Raw genomic sequence first — 17,167 nt, 5'->3', positions numbered from 1 at the left:
TCACTCAATTTTTTCGGGTGGCCCCAGGGCGACACCCCAAAAGAAAAAGAGAACAAGAGGGTGTAGAGGCAGTGGAAGAACTAGAAGAAGAGAACCCCATGGCACAGAGCACCAGTCTGAAAAAGACGAAATCAGGTTAAACCCCATAAGCATGATACAAATAGAGAAACCTGATGATCAGGATAGTGGTATATATAACTTATCGAGCTATACACTTACTAATGATGAACGCTCCCTTCTCAGTAAGGGGCTCTCATTTTGTCCCACAGCAGAAATGGATACATTCTCGCTTTACCTTGACTTTAATGAGTTTTTTAGGAAACTCACTGTACAAAGACATTTTTTACTTGAAGAAAAAAATGGTAAAAATGTTAAGAGAAAACCCCCCTATGATGAACAAGAGACAGAAAAAGATAGAACCACAATAGATGAAATGATACATGTAGACATCAAACACCCAAATAAAAAATTTTATCCTTTACACCATAAGGGGTCACATATTGAGGCATTCCAACAATTAATATTAAAGGAAGTAAGGTCAATTCCCCGCATGAAAATGAGAGATAATTTGAAAAAAGAAGAGAGAGCAGCCATTGAATCTATCAGAGAAAATAATGATATTATCATTCGTAATGCAGATAAGGGAGGAGGAATTGTCCTTATGGATAGATCTTGGTATGTGGAAGAGGGCATGAGAATATTGAGTGATACGGAATTTTATGAGAAGTTGGAGGATGATCCTAATATCAGTATCTTTATAAAGTATAATCTTCTAATTAAGAAAGCTTATGAAAAGGGAATACTCAATAAAAAAGAAAAGAACTTTTTAGACATTGCACAATATAGAATACCTTTTTTCTATTTTCTGCCCAAACTGCATAAAGACCCAAAAAATCCTCCTGGATGCCCAATAATATCAGGGATCCAATCCATTACAAGTAATCTATCGCATTATGTAGATTTATTTTTGCAGACATATGTTCTGAGATTAACATCATATCTAAAGGACTCGTCACAATTAATTAAAGAATTAAGGGCTCTACCACCCATGGAGGGATGCGTTTTTCTCTCTCTGGATGTAGTGGCGCTCTACAATAATATTTCACATACATTGGGAATAAAGGTCATCAAAGAGGTTTTAACTGGAGACACTAATATGCCTATAGACCAAAGAGAATTCATTCTGAACGCAATAGCGTTCATATTGGAGAACAATGTGTTTTCCTTTGAGGATGGGTTATATAAACAGATCAAGGGCTGCGCGATGGGGACGAGATTCGCACCAAGCTATGCTAACCTTTTTATGGGTGCGGTGGAATCCGTCCTCATCGCGCAGCCGGGATCATCCACGAGTGGAGTACTTTTCTATAGGCGCTTTATAGATGATTTATTCATTATATGGCATGGATCAATGGAGGAGGCATTGAGCTTTGCGGACAAACTAAATCACAATGATTGGGGGTTAAAATTCACGGCCACAGCATCATCCACTTCTCTCCAATTCTTAGATCTATGGGTACAGTTCGACCACCTGGGGAGAATATTCACATCCACGTTTTTTAAACCAGTGGATGTGAATAGCTACCTCAAATTCAACAGTGGACACCTTCCTGGATGGATCAAAAATGTGCCTTATGGGCAGTATTGGAGAGTCAGGAAAAACTGTACTCTGGATTCTGACTTTAAGGTGGAATCCAAGATTCTCAAAAAGAGATTTTTGGAAAAAGGCTATCCAAAAAAACTTTTAAAAGATGCATATAAAAGAACATGCACTCTATCACAGGACTCGTGCTTGGACAGAAGGGAGAATCCGGATAGGGCTTCTGTAAGGACAGAGGAAAAGACAAAGTGGAGTTTAATTACTACATTTTGCCAATCCAGGTCGGTAGTACGGGAGTTATTACAAAAACATTGGTTTATTTTAAAAGGTGACCCCATTCTCTCCAAAAGTATCCCAGAGAAACCAAATATTATCTTTAGGAAGAATAGAAGTTTAAAAACCTTGCTTGCTCCTAGCAACACGAATAGAAAAAAGAAAAAAATAAGGGATGTGACGACTAATCCTAACACAGGAGGCTGCTTCACATGCAATACACCTAAATGTATGTGTTGTGGCGTTATAATCAATAATGCAAAAACCTTTAAATCTAATACCACTAATGAGGTTTTCCAGATCAAGCAGAGATTAACATGCCAATCCACCTATGTAGTGTACTTGCTGGAGTGCCCTTGTGGCTTGCAATACATCGGCCGGACAATTCAGACCGCCCATGCCCGATTAAATAAACATAGATCTAATATAAGGGCAGGATATCAATTACATAGTGTCTCCAGACACTATGCAAACCATCACCACAAAGACCCGAGTAAGATGAAAATAACCATTATTGACCACATTGTGGATAATGGACCAGAACGATTGAGTACACTTATAAAGAAAGAAAGTTTTTGGATATACAAAATGGGCACTTTGTACCCTGAGGGTTTGAACCTTACGATTGAAAACACATCAAACCATTAAATCTGAGAAGGTTTAATGTTGTCCCTCTCATATCTTTCTCGGGTTGTCATCAGCCGTTTAATGATGGCTTGCGGGGCTACCTGCACAGGATTAAAGGTATGGTATGACGTAGCATAGCAGGAGATTTGCTTGCCCTTTCGGGCTGGTATTTAGTTCTTTTTTCATGTTGTCGTCAGTTACTTAGTTTACTGGAAGCATAGGTTCCGATCATGATAATGGATAGCATTGGGTTTTATGAGTTTTATTATAGCAGTGGGCAATTGTACAAGGTTAATTTCGGCTATTTTATATGAAAGTGTACTGTCTCTTTAAGAAACTTAACTTTAGATTTGGGGGTTGACAATCGTAGTATAGCATTGTCAGGACACTCTGGTAAGGTTCCCAGGGTGTTTTTAAACATTTATGGGGTTTATAATCGCAGTGGGCAAGGGTACAAGGTTATTTTCGGCCATTTTATATGAAAGTGTACTGTCTCTTTAAGAAATCCAACTTTTGAATTGGGGGCTGGAAACTGCAGTATAGCATTGTCAGGACACTCTGGTAAGGTTCCCAGGGTGTTTTTAAATATTTATGGGGTTTATAATCGTAGTGGGTAATTGTACAGGGTTATTTTCGGCCATTTTATATGAAAGTGCACTGTCTCTTTAAGAAATTCAACTTTTGAATTGGGGGCTGGAAACTGCAGTATAACACTGTCAAGACACCCCAAGAAGGTCCCCAGGATGATTTTAATAATTTTTAATAGTTGGTAATAAATATATTTAAAAAAAAAAAAAAAAACTTATTTATTTTTTTACAAATAGGAAGTTTTTACTAAGAATTGTGATTTTAAGAATCCATGTAGGGATTTTTTAGTGCACAATGCTGTTTCCAGGGGAAATAAGAGGTTAATTGGTTAAGAATGTATTATATGGAGTTTTTCAATGAAAGGGTTAATTGATTACAACACGTGGTCTAAATTTTGTAAAATACCACCCCTTTATAAAGCTGTCATTGTAACATTCCCCGTTACCCCACCTGATGAAGACGGCTTAGACCGTTGAAACGCGTTGTGGCAGTGGTATTGGAGGAAGAATAAAAGTCGGTTGACATCTAGTAAATTGTCCAGTATTCCTTTGGCGCTCCCTGAGACCGCTGCACCATTGTTTACTTGTGAGATATCTCCATGCGGAGCTAAAGCGGCAGGAGCGGCCTGGTCTATTTGGATGTTTGAGGACCTGCGGTATCCAACCACCGGGTTAAACTACTGAGGACCTGCGGTGACGTGGTATCTGGTCCAGCAGGATCGTGTGACCACTTGAGGAGCACGGAGTTGCGAGGCAAACACCGACAGGACGGTACTACAAATAGAGGTGACCCGGAGCCTCATTAATTACACGCTTAATCTTGGTTGTGTAGACGTACACAACCTTCACAGGTGAGTGTACTGGCACTTTTTAAATTCAGCAAATAGCCCTGTGAGTCTACACATGCGCCCTTTCTTTTCTTTTCACAAACTGTTGCTTATGGCGGTCTCTGTGAGCTTCTCAGCGACATTCAGCCAGCCAGGTATCCTGCCTGCAGTAGATGGAATGTGGCAATGGAACGCTGGCTGCGCGTGTCATAATAGGCTCTGAGCCTTTATATACCTGTGCACAGCAGCAGCCACCTTCAGTCTGCTGCTGGACAGCCAGCAGCAGCAGCAGGAGAGGTATGTAATCAGGAGCCCTCCTGCTAAGGGTAGACAGCTGCTCGTTCCACCCCACCCCCCGCCTTAATTGGTTCTCCTCCCTTCCAACGGTGTTGAGGCGGGTGGGAACAGCAGGGGGTGAAGGTGCTGTGTTTAAAGAGGTGGAGTTATGCAGATCTAAAACGCGTGGATTGCAGCAGCAGCAAGCCGAAAAGTGCAGGCATGTAAGGGATCTAGAGGTTGACAACATGTCTTCTTAACGGGAGTCCAGGAGCTCATCTCCACAAATGGACTTTTCAGGATCCTTGGGTGGCTCCGTAGTTTGAAACCAATTCTGGTTATCGCTTCTCGGCCTTTTGGCTAAGATCAAGTGTAGTATCTGTTCTTATCAGTTTAATATCTGATACGTCCCCTATCTGGGGACCATATATTAAATGGATTTTTAGAACAGGGAGATGGAAAAAGAGCTTGCTCTGTCCACTCCACGCATTGACCTGGTATTGCAGTATCTCCAGGACCGGTGCACCCCTTCTTTAATGCAGTTTCTAAAATCAGAAAGAATTGAATTCAATGTTTTTTGTTCATTTTGCTTGTTTGTCGGATTTTGGGATGGACTCTTTGGCTTTGCTTTTCTTCTCCTCATTGGATTTTTCATGTTCAAAGTTGCAGAAGCCAGATTACAAGCTCATTTTGGTTCAACTTCAGCAACTGTGCATTGCATTGCCATGTAATGTGATGCAATGCTATCTTTCTAGCTCTCCCTTTTTACTTCCTTTTGGATAAACAGACATATTAGGCAAGCATTTTGGAGCTTTCACCTAAATAACTACAGGTGGTGAGATAAGCTGCACAATATAATTGACCTTTCAGTATATTGTTGCACACACACCATCTATTTAGCAAATGCCCTTGTTATCAACAGCAGCCTTTTAAACTCACCTGAGCTAACAGGTATGTGCGCTGGTTACTCTGCTGCGCTTAAAATTTCTTTTTTGGTTTGCTACAATGCCTTTTCTGAAACGTTGTCTCCTTCTGCTGGAACACTGACTTCTTTCATTTAATGCCTGCAGACTATAAAAGAGAACCCAACCCAAAAAGTTTGGTTGATTAGTCTGTGGCATTCTGTTAAACTGTTGCTTATGGCGGTCTCTGTGAGCTTCTCAGCGACATTCAGCCAGCCAGGTATCCTGCCTGCAGTAGATGGAATGTGGCAATGGAACGCTGGCTGCGCGTGTCATAATAGGCTCTGAGCCTTTATATACCTGTGCACAGCAGCAGCCACCTTCAGTCTGCTGCTGGACAGCCAGCAGCAGCAGCAGGAGAGTTATGTAATCAGGAGCCCTCCTGCTAAGGGTAGACAGCTGCTCGCTCCACCCCACCCCCCGCCTTAATTGGTTCTCCTCCCTTCCAACGGTGTTGAGGCGGGTGGGAACAGCAGGGGGTGAAGGTGCTGTGTTTAAAGAGGTGGAGTTATGCAGATCTAAAACGCGTAGATTGCAGCAGCAGCAAGCCGAAAAGTGCAGGCATGTAAGGGATCTAGAGGTTGACAACATGTCTTCTTAACGGGAGTCCAGGAGCTCATCTCCACAAATGGACTTTTCAGGATCCTTGGGTGGCTCCGTAGTTTGAAACCAATTCTGGTTATCGCTTCTCGGCCTTTTGGCTAAGATCAAGTGTAGTATCTGTTCTTATCAGTTTAATATCTGATACGTCCCCTATCTGGGGACCATATATTAAATGGATTTTTAGAACAGGGAGATGGAAAAAGAGCTTGCTCTGTCCACTCCACGCATTGACCTGGTATTGCAGTATCTCCAGGACCGGTGCACCCCTTCTTTAATGCAGTTTCTAAAATCAGAAAGAATTGAATTCAATGTTTTTTGTTCATTTTGCTTGTTTGTCGGATTTTGGGATGGACTCTTTGGCTTTGCTTTTCTTCTCCTCATTGGATTTTTCATGTTCAAAGTTGCAGAAGCCAGATTACAAGCTCATTTTGGTTCAACTTCAGCAACTGTGCATTGCATTGCCATGTAATGTGATGCAATGCTATCTTTCTAGCTCTCCCTTTTTACTTCCTTTTGGATAAACAGACATATTAGGCAAGCATTTTGGAGCTTTCACCTAAATAACTACAGGTGGTGAGATAAGCTGCACAATATAATTGACCTTTCAGTATATTGTTGCACACACACCATCTATTTAGCAAATGCCCTTGTTATCAACAGCAGCCTTTTAAACTCACCTGAGCTAACAGGTATGTGCGCTGGTTACTCTGCTGCGCTTAAAATTTCTTTTTTGGTTTGCTACAATGCCTTTTCTGAAACGTTGTCTCCTTCTGCTGGAACACTGACTTCTTTCATTTAATGCCTGCAGACTATAAAAGAGAACCCAACCCAAAAAGTTTGGTTGATTAGTCTGTGGCATTCTGTTAAACTGTTGCTTATGGCGGTCTCTGTGAGCTTCTCAGCGACATTCAGCCAGCCAGGTATCCTGCCTGCAGTAGATTGAATGTGGCAATGGAACGCTGGCTGCGCGTGTCATAATAGGCTCTGAGCCTTTATATACCTGTGCACAGCAGCAGCCACCTTCAGTCTGCTGCTGGACAGCCAGCAGCAGCAGCAGCAGGAGAGGTATGTAATCAGGAGCCCTCCTGCTAAGGGTAGACAGCTGCTCGTTCCACCCCACCCCCCGCCTTAATTGGTTCTCCTCCCTTCCAACGGTGTTGAGGCGGGTGGGAACAGCAGGGGGTGAAGGTGCTGTGTTTAAAGAGGTGGAGTTATGCAGATCTAAAACGCGTGGATTGCAGCAGCAGCAAGCCGAAAAGTGCAGGCATGTAAGGGATCTAGAGGTTGACAACATGTCTTCTTAACGGGAGTCCAGGAGCTCATCTCCACAAATGGACTTTTCAGGATCCTTGGGTGGCTCCGTAGTTTGAAACCAATTCTGGTTATCGCTTCTCGGCCTTTTGGCTAAGATCAAGTGTAGTATCTGTTCTTATCAGTTTAATATCTGATACGTCCCCTATCTGGGGACCATATATTAAATGGATTTTTAGAACAGGGAGATGGAAAAAGAGCTTGCTCTGTCCACTCCACGCATTGACCTGGTATTGCAGTATCTCCAGGACCGGTGCACCCCTTCTTTAATGCAGTTTCTAAAATCAGAAAGAATTGAATTCAATGTTTTTTGTTCATTTTGCTTGTTTGTCGGATTTTGGGATGGACTCTTTGGCTTTGCTTTTCTTCTCCTCATTGGATTTTTCATGTTCAAAGTTGCAGAAGCCAGATTACAAGCTCATTTTGGTTCAACTTCAGCAACTGTGCATTGCATTGCCATGTAATGTGATGCAATGCTATCTTTCTAGCTCTCCCTTTTTACTTCCTTTTGGATAAACAGACATAGTAGGCAAGCATTTTGGAGCTTTCACCTAAATAACTACAGGTGGTGAGATAAGCTGCACAATATAATTGACCTTTCAGTATATTGTTGCACACACACCATCTATTTAGCAAATGCCCTTGTTATCAACAGCAGCCTTTTAAACTCACCTGAGCTAACAGGTATGTGCGCTGGTTACTCTGCTGCGCTTAAAATTTCTTTTTTGGTTTGCTACAATGCCTTTTCTGAAACGTTGTCTCCTTCTGCTGGAACACTGACTTCTTTCATTTAATGCCTGCAGACTATAAAAGAGAACCCAACCCAAAAAGTTTGGTTGATTAGTCTGTGGCATTCTGTTAAACTGTTGCTTATGGCGGTCTCTGTGAGCTTCTCAGCGACATTCAGCCAGCCAGGTATCCTGCCTGCAGTAGATGGAATGTGGCAATGGAACGCTGGCTGCGCGTGTCATAATAGGCTCTGAGCCTTTATATACCTGTGCACAGCAGCAGCCACCTTCAGTCTGCTGCTGGACAGCCAGCAGCAGCAGCAGCAGGAGAGGTATGTAATCAGGAGCCCTCCTGCTAAGGGTAGACAGCTGCTCGTTCCACCCCACCCCCCGCCTTAATTGGTTCTCCTCCCTTCCAACGGTGTTGAGGCGGGTGGGAACAGCAGGGGGTGAAGGTGCTGTGTTTAAAGAGGTGGAGTTATGCAGATCTAAAACGCGTGGATTGCAGCAGCAGCAAGCCGAAAAGTGCAGGCATGTAAGGGATCTAGAGGTTGACAACATGTCTTCTTAACGGGAGTCCAGGAGCTCATCTCCACAAATGGACTTTTCAGGATCCTTGGGTGGCTCCGTAGTTTGAAACCAATTCTGGTTATCGCTTCTCGGCCTTTTGGCTAAGATCAAGTGTAGTATCTGTTCTTATCAGTTTAATATCTGATACGTCCCCTATCTGGGGACCATATATTAAATGGATTTTTAGAACAGGGAGATGGAAAAAGAGCTTGCTCTGTCCACTCCACGCATTGACCTGGTATTGCAGTATCTCCAGGACCGGTGCACCCCTTCTTTAATGCAGTTTCTAAAATCAGAAAGAATTGAATTCAATGTTTTTTGTTCATTTTGCTTGTTTGTCGGATTTTGGGATGGACTCTTTGGCTTTGCTTTTCTTCTCCTCATTGGATTTTTCATGTTCAAAGTTGCAGAAGCCAGATTACAAGCTCATTTTGGTTCAACTTCAGCAACTGTGCATTGCATTGCCATGTAATGTGATGCAATGCTATCTTTCTAGCTCTCCCTTTTTACTTCCTTTTGGATAAACAGACATATTAGGCAAGCATTTTGGAGCTTTCACCTAAATAACTACAGGTGGTGAGATAAGCTGCACAATATAATTGACCTTTCAGTATATTGTTGCACACACACCATCTATTTAGCAAATGCCCTTGTTATCAACAGCAGCCTTTTAAACTCACCTGAGCTAACAGGTATGTGCGCTGGTTACTCTGCTGCGCTTAAAATTTCTTTTTTGGTTTGCTACAATGCCTTTTCTGAAACGTTGTCTCCTTCTGCTGGAACACTGACTTCTTTCATTTAATGCCTGCAGACTATAAAAGAGAACCCAACCCAAAAAGTTTGGTTGATTAGTCTGTGGCATTCTGTTAAACTGTTGCTTATGGCGGTCTCTGTGAGCTTCTCAGCGACATTCAGCCAGCCAGGTATCCTGCCTGCAGTAGATGGAATGTGGCAATGGAACGCTGGCTGCGCGTGTCATAATAGGCTCTGAGCCTTTATATACCTGTGCACAGCAGCAGCCACCTTCAGTCTGCTGCTGGACAGCCAGCAGCAGCAGCAGCAGGAGAGGTATGTAATCAGGAGCCCTCCTGCTAAGGGTAGACAGCTGCTCGTTCCACCCCACCCCCCGCCTTAATTGGTTCTCCTCCCTTCCAACGGTGTTGAGGCGGGTGGGAACAGCAGGGGGTGAAGGTGCTGTGTTTAAAGAGGTGGAGTTATGCAGATCTAAAACGCGTGGATTGCAGCAGCAGCAAGCCGAAAAGTGCAGGCATGTAAGGGATCTAGAGGTTGACAACATGTCTTCTTAACGGGAGTCCAGGAGCTCATCTCCACAAATGGACTTTTCAGGATCCTTGGGTAGCTCCGTAGTTTGAAACCAATTCTGGTTATCGCTTCTCGGCCTTTTGGCTAAGATCAAGTGTAGTATCTGTTCTTATCAGTTTAATATCTGATACGTCCCCTATCTGGGGACCATATATTAAATGGATTTTTAGAACAGGGAGATGGAAAAAGAGCTTGCTCTGTCCACTCCACGCATTGACCTGGTATTGCAGTATCTCCAGGACCGGTGCACCCCTTCTTTAATGCAGTTTCTAAAATCAGAAAGAATTGAATTCAATGTTTTTTGTTCATTTTGCTTGTTTGTCGGATTTTGGGATGGACTCTTTGGCTTTGCTTTTCTTCTCCTCATTGGATTTTTCATGTTCAAAGTTGCAGAAGCCAGATTACAAGCTCATTTTGGTTCAACTTCAGCAACTGTGCATTGCATTGCCATGTAATGTGATGCAATGCTATCTTTCTAGCTCTCCCTTTTTACTTCCTTTTGGATAAACAGACATATTAGGCAAGCATTTTGGAGCTTTCACCTAAATAACTACAGGTGGTGAGATAAGCTGCACAATATAATTGACCTTTCAGTATATTGTTGCACACACACCATCTATTTAGCAAATGCCCTTGTTATCAACAGCAGCCTTTTAAACTCACCTGAGCTAACAGGTATGTGCGCTGGTTACTCTGCTGCGCTTAAAATTTCTTTTTTGGTTTGCTACAATGCCTTTTCTGAAACGTTGTCTCCTTCTGCTGGAACACTGACTTCTTTCATTTAATGCCTGCAGACTATAAAAGAGAACCCAACCCAAAAAGTTTGGTTGATTAGTCTGTGGCATTCTGTTAAACTGTTGCTTATGGCGGTCTCTGTGAGCTTCTCAGCGACATTCAGCCAGCCAGGTATCCTGCCTGCAGTAGATGGAATGTGGCAATGGAACGCTGGCTGCGCGTGTCATAATAGGCTCTGAGCCTTTATATACCTGTGCACAGCAGCAGCCACCTTCAGTCTGCTGCTGGACAGCCAGCAGCAGCAGCAGCAGGAGAGGTATGTAATCAGGAGCCCTCCTGCTAAGGGTAGACAGCTGCTCGTTCCACCCCACCCCCCGCCTTAATTGGTTCTCCTCCCTTCCAACGGTGTTGAGGCGGGTGGGAACAGCAGGGGGTGAAGGTGCTGTGTTTAAAGAGGTGGAGTTATGCAGATCTAAAACGCGTGGATTGCAGCAGCAGCAAGCCGAAAAGTGCAGGCATGTAAGGGATCTAGAGGTTGACAACATGTCTTCTTAACGGGAGTCCAGGAGCTCATCTCCACAAATGGACTTTTCAGGATCCTTGGGTGGCTCCGTAGTTTGAAACCAATTCTGGTTATCGCTTCTCGGCCTTTTGGCTAAGATCAAGTGTAGTATCTGTTCTTATCAGTTTAATATCTGATACGTCCCCTATCTGGGGACCATATATTAAATGGATTTTTAGAACAGGGAGATGGAAAAAGAGCTTGCTCTGTCCACTCCACGCATTGACCTGGTATTGCAGTATCTCCAGGACCGGTGCACCCCTTCTTTAATGCAGTTTCTAAAATCAGAAAGAATTGAATTCAATGTTTTTTGTTCATTTTGCTTGTTTGTCGGATTTTGGGATGGACTCTTTGGCTTTGCTTTTCTTCTCCTCATTGGATTTTTCATGTTCAAAGTTGCAGAAGCCAGATTACAAGCTCATTTTGGTTCAACTTCAGCAACTGTGCATTGCATTGCCATGTAATGTGATGCAATGCTATCTTTCTAGCTCTCCCTTTTTACTTCCTTTTGGATAAACAGACATATTAGGCAAGCATTTTGGAGCTTTCACCTAAATAACTACAGGTGGTGAGATAAGCTGCACAATATAATTGACCTTTCAGTATATTGTTGCACACACACCATCTATTTAGCAAATGCCCTTGTTATCAACAGCAGCCTTTTAAACTCACCTGAGCTAACAGGTATGTGCGCTGGTTACTCTGCTGCGCTTAAAATTTCTTTTTTGGTTTGCTACAATGCCTTTTCTGAAACGTTGTCTCCTTCTGCTGGAACACTGACTTCTTTCATTTAATGCCTGCAGACTATAAAAGAGAACCCAACCCAAAAAGTTTGGTTGATTAGTCTGTGGCATTCTGTTAAACTGTTGCTTATGGCGGTCTCTGTGAGCTTCTCAGCGACATTCAGCCAGCCAGGTATCCTGCCTGCAGTAGATGGAATGTGGCAATGGAACGCTGGCTGCGCGTGTCATAATAGGCTCTGAGCCTTTATATACCTGTGCACAGCAGCAGCCACCTTCAGTCTGCTGCTGGACAGCCAGCAGCAGCAGCAGCAGGGGAGGTATGTAATCAGGAGCCCTCCTGCTAAGGGTAGACAGCTGCTCGTTCCACCCCACCCCCCGCCTTAATTGGTTCTCCTCCCTTCCAACGGTGTTGAGGCGGGTGGGAACAGCAGGGGGTGAAGGTGCTGTGTTTAAAGAGGTGGAGTTATGCAGATCTAAAACGCGTGGATTGCAGCAGCAGCAAGCCGAAAAGTGCAGGCATGTAAGGGATCTAGAGGTTGACAACATGTCTTCTTAACGGGAGTCCAGGAGCTCATCTCCACAAATGGACTTTTCAGGATCCTTGGGTGGCTCCGTAGTTTGAAACCAATTCTGGTTATCGCTTCTCGGCCTTTTGGCTAAGATCAAGTGTAGTATCTGTTCTTATCAGTTTAATATCTGATACGTCCCCTATCTGGGGACCATATATTAAATGGATTTTTAGAACAGGGAGATGGAAAAAGAGCTTGCTCTGTCCACTCCACGCATTGACCTGGTATTGCAGTATCTCCAGGACCGGTGCACCCCTTCTTTAATGCAGTTTCTAAAATCAGAAAGAATTGAATTCAATGTTTTTTGTTCATTTTGCTTGTTTGTCGGATTTTGGGATGGACTCTTTGGCTTTGCTTTTCTTCTCCTCATTGGATTTTTCATGTTCAAAGTTGCAGAAGCCAGATTACAAGCTCATTTTGGTTCAACTTCAGCAACTGTGCATTGCATTGCCATGTAATGTGATGCAATGCTATCTTTCTAGCTCTCCCTTTTTACTTCCTTTTGGATAAACAGACATATTAGGCAAGCATTTTGGAGCTTTCACCTAAATAACTACAGGTGGTGAGATAAGCTGCACAATATAATTGACCTTTCAGTATATTGTTGCACACACACCATCTATTTAGCAAATGCCCTTGTTATCAACAGCAGCCTTTTAAACTCACCTGAGCTAACAGGTATGTGCGCTGGTTACTCTGCTGCGCTTAAAATTTCTTTTTTGGTTTGCTACAATGCCTTTTCTGAAACGTTGTCTCCTTCTGCTGGAACACTGACTTCTTTCATTTAATGCCTGCAGACTATAAAAGAGAACCCAACCCAAAAAGTTTGGTTGATTAGTCTGTGGCATTCTGTTAAACTGTTGCTTATGGCGGTCTCTGTGAGCTTCTCAGCGACATTCAGCCAGCCAGGTATCCTGCCTGCAGTAGATGGAATGTGGCAATGGAACGCTGGCTGCGCGTGTCATAATAGGCTCTGAGCCTTTATATACCTGTGCACAGCAGCAGCCACCTTCAGTCTGCTGCTGGACAGCCAGCAGCAGCAGCAGCAGGAGAGGTATGTAATCAGGAGCCCTCCTGCTAAGGGTAGACAGCTGCTCGTTCCACCCCACCCCCCGCCTTAATTGGTTCTCCTCCCTTCCAACGGTGTTGAGGCGGGTGGGAACAGTAGGGGGTGAAGGTGCTGTGTTTAAAGAGGTGGAGTTATGCAGATCTAAAACGCGTGGATTGCAGCAGCAGCAAGCCGAAAAGTGCAGGCATGTAAGGGATCTAGAGGTTGACAACATGTCTTCTTAACGGGAGTCCAGGAGCTCATCTCCACAAATGGACTTTTCAGGATCCTTGGGTGGCTCCGTAGTTTGAAACCAATTCTGGTTATCGCTTCTCGGCCTTTTGGCTAAGATCAAGTGTAGTATCTGTTCTTATCAGTTTAATATCTGATACGTCCCCTATCTGGGGACCATATATTAAATGGATTTTTAGAACAGGGAGATGGAAAAAGAGCTTGCTCTGTCCACTCCACGCATTGACCTGGTATTGCAGTATCTCCAGGACCGGTGCACCCCTTCTTTAATGCAGTTTCTAAAATCAGAAAGAATTGAATTCAATGTTTTTTGTTCATTTTGCTTGTTTGTCGGATTTTGGGATGGACTCTTTGGCTTTGCTTTTCTTCTCCTCATTGGATTTTTCATGTTCAAAGTTGCAGAAGCCAGATTACAAGCTCATTTTGGTTCAACTTCAGCAACTGTGCATTGCATTGCCATGTAATGTGATGCAATGCTATCTTTCTAGCTCTCCCTTTTTACTTCCTTTTGGATAAACAGACATATTAGGCAAGCATTTTGGAGCTTTCACCTAAATAACTACAGGTGGTGAGATAAGCTGCACAATATAATTGACCTTTCAGTATATTGTTGCACACACACCATCTATTTAGCAAATGCCCTTGTTATCAACAGCAGCCTTTTAAACTCACCTGAGCTAACAGGTATGTGCGCTGGTTACTCTGCTGCGCTTAAAATTTCTTTTTTGGTTTGCTACAATGCCTTTTCTGAAACGTTGTCTCCTTCTGCTGGAACACTGACTTCTTTCATTTAATGCCTGCAGACTATAAAAGAGAACCCAACCCAAAAAGTTTGGTTGATTAGTCTGTGGCATTCTGTTAAACTGTTGCTTATGGCGGTCTCTGTGAGCTTCTCAGCGACATTCAGCCAGCCAGGTATCCTGCCTGCAGTAGATGGAATGTGGCAATGGAACGCTGGCTGCGCGTGTCATAATAGGCTCTGAGCCTTTATATACCTGTGCACAGCAGCAGCCACCTTCAGTCTGCTGCTGGACAGCCAGCAGCAGCAGCAGCAGGGGAGGTATGTAATCAGGAGCCCTCCTGCTAAGGGTAGACAGCTGCTCGTTCCACCCCACCCCCCGCCTTAATTGGTTCTCCTCCCTTCCAACGGTGTTGAGGCGGGTGGGAACAGCAGGGGGTGAAGGTGCTGTGTTTAAAGAGGTGGAGTTATGCAGATCTAAAACGCGTGGATTGCAGCAGCAGCAAGCCGAAAAGTGCAGGCATGTAAGGGATCTAGAGGTTGACAACATGTCTTCTTAACGGGAGTCCAGGAGCTCATCTCCACAAATGGACTTTTCAGGATCCTTGGGTGGCTCCGTAGTTTGAAACCAATTCTGGTTATCGCTTCTCGGCCTTTTGGCTAAGATCAAGTGTAGTATCTGTTCTTATCAGTTTAATATCTGATACGTCCCCTATCTGGGGACCATATATTAAATGGATTTTTAGAACAGGGAGATGGAAAAAGAGCTTGCTCTGTCCACTCCACGCATTGACCTGGTATTGCAGTATCTCCAGGACCGGTGCACCCCTTCTTTAATGCAGTTTCTAAAATCAGAAAGAATTGAATTCAATGTTTTTTGTTCATTTTGCTTGTTTGTCGGATTTTGGGATGGACTCTTTGGCTTTGCTTTTCTTCTCCTCATTGGATTTTTCATGTTCAAAGTTGCAGAAGCCAGATTACAAGCTCATTTTGGTTCAACTTCAGCAACTGTGCATTGCATTGCCATGTAATGTGATGCAATGCTATCTTTCTAGCTCTCCCTTTTTACTTCCTTTTGGATAAACAGACATATTAGGCAAGCATTTTGGAGCTTTCACCTAAATAACTACAGGTGGTGAGATAAGCTGCACAATATAATTGACCTTTCAGTATATTGTTGCACACACACCATCTATTTAGCAAATGCCCTTGTTATCAACAGCAGCCTTTTAAACTCACCTGAGCTAACAGGTATGTGCGCTGGTTACTCTGCTGCGCTTAAAATTTCTTTTTTGGTTTGCTACAATGCCTTTTCTGAAACGTTGTCTCCTTCTGCTGGAACACTGACTTCTTTCATTTAATGCCTGCAGACTATAAAAGAGAACCCAACCCAAAAAGTTTGGTTGATTAGTCTGTGGCATTCTGTTAAACTGTTGCTTATGGCGGTCTCTGTGAGCTTCTCAGCGACATTCAGCCAGCCAGGTATCCTGCCTGCAGTAGATGGAATGTGGCAATGGAACGCTGGCTGCGCGTGTCATAATAGGCTCTGAGCCTTTATATACCTGTGCACAGCAGCAGCCACCTTCAGTCTGCTGCTGGACAGCCAGCAGCAGCAGCAGCAGGAGAGGTATGTAATCAGGAGCCCTCCTGCTAAGGGTAGACAGCTGCTCGTTCCACCCCACCCCCCGCCTTAATTGGTTCTCCTCCCTTCCAACGGTGTTGAGGCGGGTGGGAACAGTAGGGGGTGAAGGTGCTGTGTTTAAAGAGGTGGAGTTATGCAGATCTAAAACGCGTGGATTGCAGCAGCAGCAAGCCGAAAAGTGCAGGCATGTAAGGGATCTAGAGGTTGACAACATGTCTTCTTAACGGGAGTCCAGGAGCTCATCTCCACAAATGGACTTTTCAGGATCCTTGGGTGGCTCCGTAGTTTGAAACCAATTCTGGTTATCGCTTCTCGGCCTTTTGGCTAAGATCAAGTGTAGTATCTGTTCTTATCAGTTTAATATCTGATACGTCCCCTATCTGGGGACCATATATTAAATGGATTTTTAGAACAGGGAGATGGAAAAAGAGCTTGCTCTGTCCACTCCACGCATTGACCTGGTATTGCAGTATCTCCAGGACCGGTGCACCCCTTCTTTAATGCAGTTTCTAAAATCAGAAAGAATTGAATTCAATGTTTTTTGTTCATTTTGCTTGTTTGTCGGATTTTGGGATGGACTCTTTGGCTTTGCTTTTCTTCTCCTCATTGGATTTTTCATGTTCAAAGTTGCAGAAGCCAGATTACAAGCTCATTTTGGTTCAACTTCAGCAACTGTGCATTGCATTGCCATGTAATGTGATGCAATGCTATCTTTCTAGCTCTCCCTTTTTACTTCCTTTTGGATAAACAGACATATTAGGCAAGCATTTTGGAGCTTTCACCTAAATAACTACAGGTGGTGAGATAAGCTGCACAATATAATTGACCTTTCAGTATATTGTTGCACACACACCATCTATTTAGCAAATGCCCTTGTTATCAACAGCAGCCTTTTAAACTCACCTGAGCTAACAGGTATGTGCGCTGGTTACTCTGCTGCGCTTAAAATTTCTTTTTTGGTTTGCTACAATGCCTTTTCTGAAACGTTGTCTCCTTCTGCTGGAACACTGACTTCTTTCATTTAATGCCTGCAGACTATAAAAGAGAACCCAACCCAAAAAGTTTGGTTGATTAGTCTGTGGCATTTTGTTAAACTGTTGCTTATGGCGGTCTCTGTGAGCTTCTCAGCGACATTCAGCCAGCCAGGTATCCTGCCTGCAGTAGATGGAATGTGGCAATGGAACGCTGGC

General features: G+C 43.6%; 10 non-coding genes across 10 annotated transcripts; all 10 read left to right on the top strand.

Annotated features, from left to right (window-relative positions):
* The first annotated feature begins 4,530 nt into the window (after window positions 1-4,530).
* Window positions 4,531-4,721, top strand: LOC141218990 (U2 spliceosomal RNA). The gene has a single exon (XR_012287618.1). It is a non-coding gene; the product is annotated as a U2 spliceosomal RNA (small nuclear RNA).
* Window positions 4,722-5,833: 1,112 nt separating this feature from the next.
* Window positions 5,834-6,024, top strand: LOC141218989 (U2 spliceosomal RNA). Its single transcript, XR_012287617.1, has one exon. It is a non-coding gene; the product is annotated as a U2 spliceosomal RNA (small nuclear RNA).
* A 1,115-nt stretch (window positions 6,025-7,139) lies between these two features.
* LOC141218988 (U2 spliceosomal RNA) lies at window positions 7,140-7,330 on the top strand. Its single transcript, XR_012287616.1, has one exon. It is a non-coding gene; the product is annotated as a U2 spliceosomal RNA (small nuclear RNA).
* A 1,115-nt stretch (window positions 7,331-8,445) lies between these two features.
* LOC141218987 (U2 spliceosomal RNA) lies at window positions 8,446-8,636 on the top strand. The gene has a single exon (XR_012287615.1). It is a non-coding gene; the product is annotated as a U2 spliceosomal RNA (small nuclear RNA).
* Window positions 8,637-9,751: 1,115 nt separating this feature from the next.
* On the top strand, window positions 9,752-9,942 carry LOC141218986 (U2 spliceosomal RNA). Its single transcript, XR_012287614.1, has one exon. It is a non-coding gene; the product is annotated as a U2 spliceosomal RNA (small nuclear RNA).
* Window positions 9,943-11,057: 1,115 nt separating this feature from the next.
* On the top strand, window positions 11,058-11,248 carry LOC141218985 (U2 spliceosomal RNA). The gene has a single exon (XR_012287613.1). It is a non-coding gene; the product is annotated as a U2 spliceosomal RNA (small nuclear RNA).
* A 1,115-nt stretch (window positions 11,249-12,363) lies between these two features.
* Window positions 12,364-12,554, top strand: LOC141218983 (U2 spliceosomal RNA). Its single transcript, XR_012287611.1, has one exon. It is a non-coding gene; the product is annotated as a U2 spliceosomal RNA (small nuclear RNA).
* A 1,115-nt stretch (window positions 12,555-13,669) lies between these two features.
* Window positions 13,670-13,860, top strand: LOC141218982 (U2 spliceosomal RNA). The gene has a single exon (XR_012287610.1). It is a non-coding gene; the product is annotated as a U2 spliceosomal RNA (small nuclear RNA).
* Window positions 13,861-14,975: 1,115 nt separating this feature from the next.
* Window positions 14,976-15,166, top strand: LOC141218981 (U2 spliceosomal RNA). The gene has a single exon (XR_012287609.1). It is a non-coding gene; the product is annotated as a U2 spliceosomal RNA (small nuclear RNA).
* Window positions 15,167-16,281: 1,115 nt separating this feature from the next.
* LOC141218980 (U2 spliceosomal RNA) lies at window positions 16,282-16,472 on the top strand. Its single transcript, XR_012287608.1, has one exon. It is a non-coding gene; the product is annotated as a U2 spliceosomal RNA (small nuclear RNA).
* Window positions 16,473-17,167: the final 695 nt, after the last annotated feature.

The sequence above is a fragment of the Phyllobates terribilis genome, unplaced genomic scaffold (assembly GCF_046119375.1).
Source record: "Phyllobates terribilis strain yellow unplaced genomic scaffold, ASM4611937v1 Scaffold_255__1_contigs__length_2797608, whole genome shotgun sequence".
Classification (NCBI taxonomy): Eukaryota; Metazoa; Chordata; class Amphibia; order Anura; family Dendrobatidae; genus Phyllobates; species Phyllobates terribilis.
The sequence above is the reverse complement of the archived record's forward strand: the minus strand, read 5'-3'. Positions and strand labels throughout refer to the sequence as shown.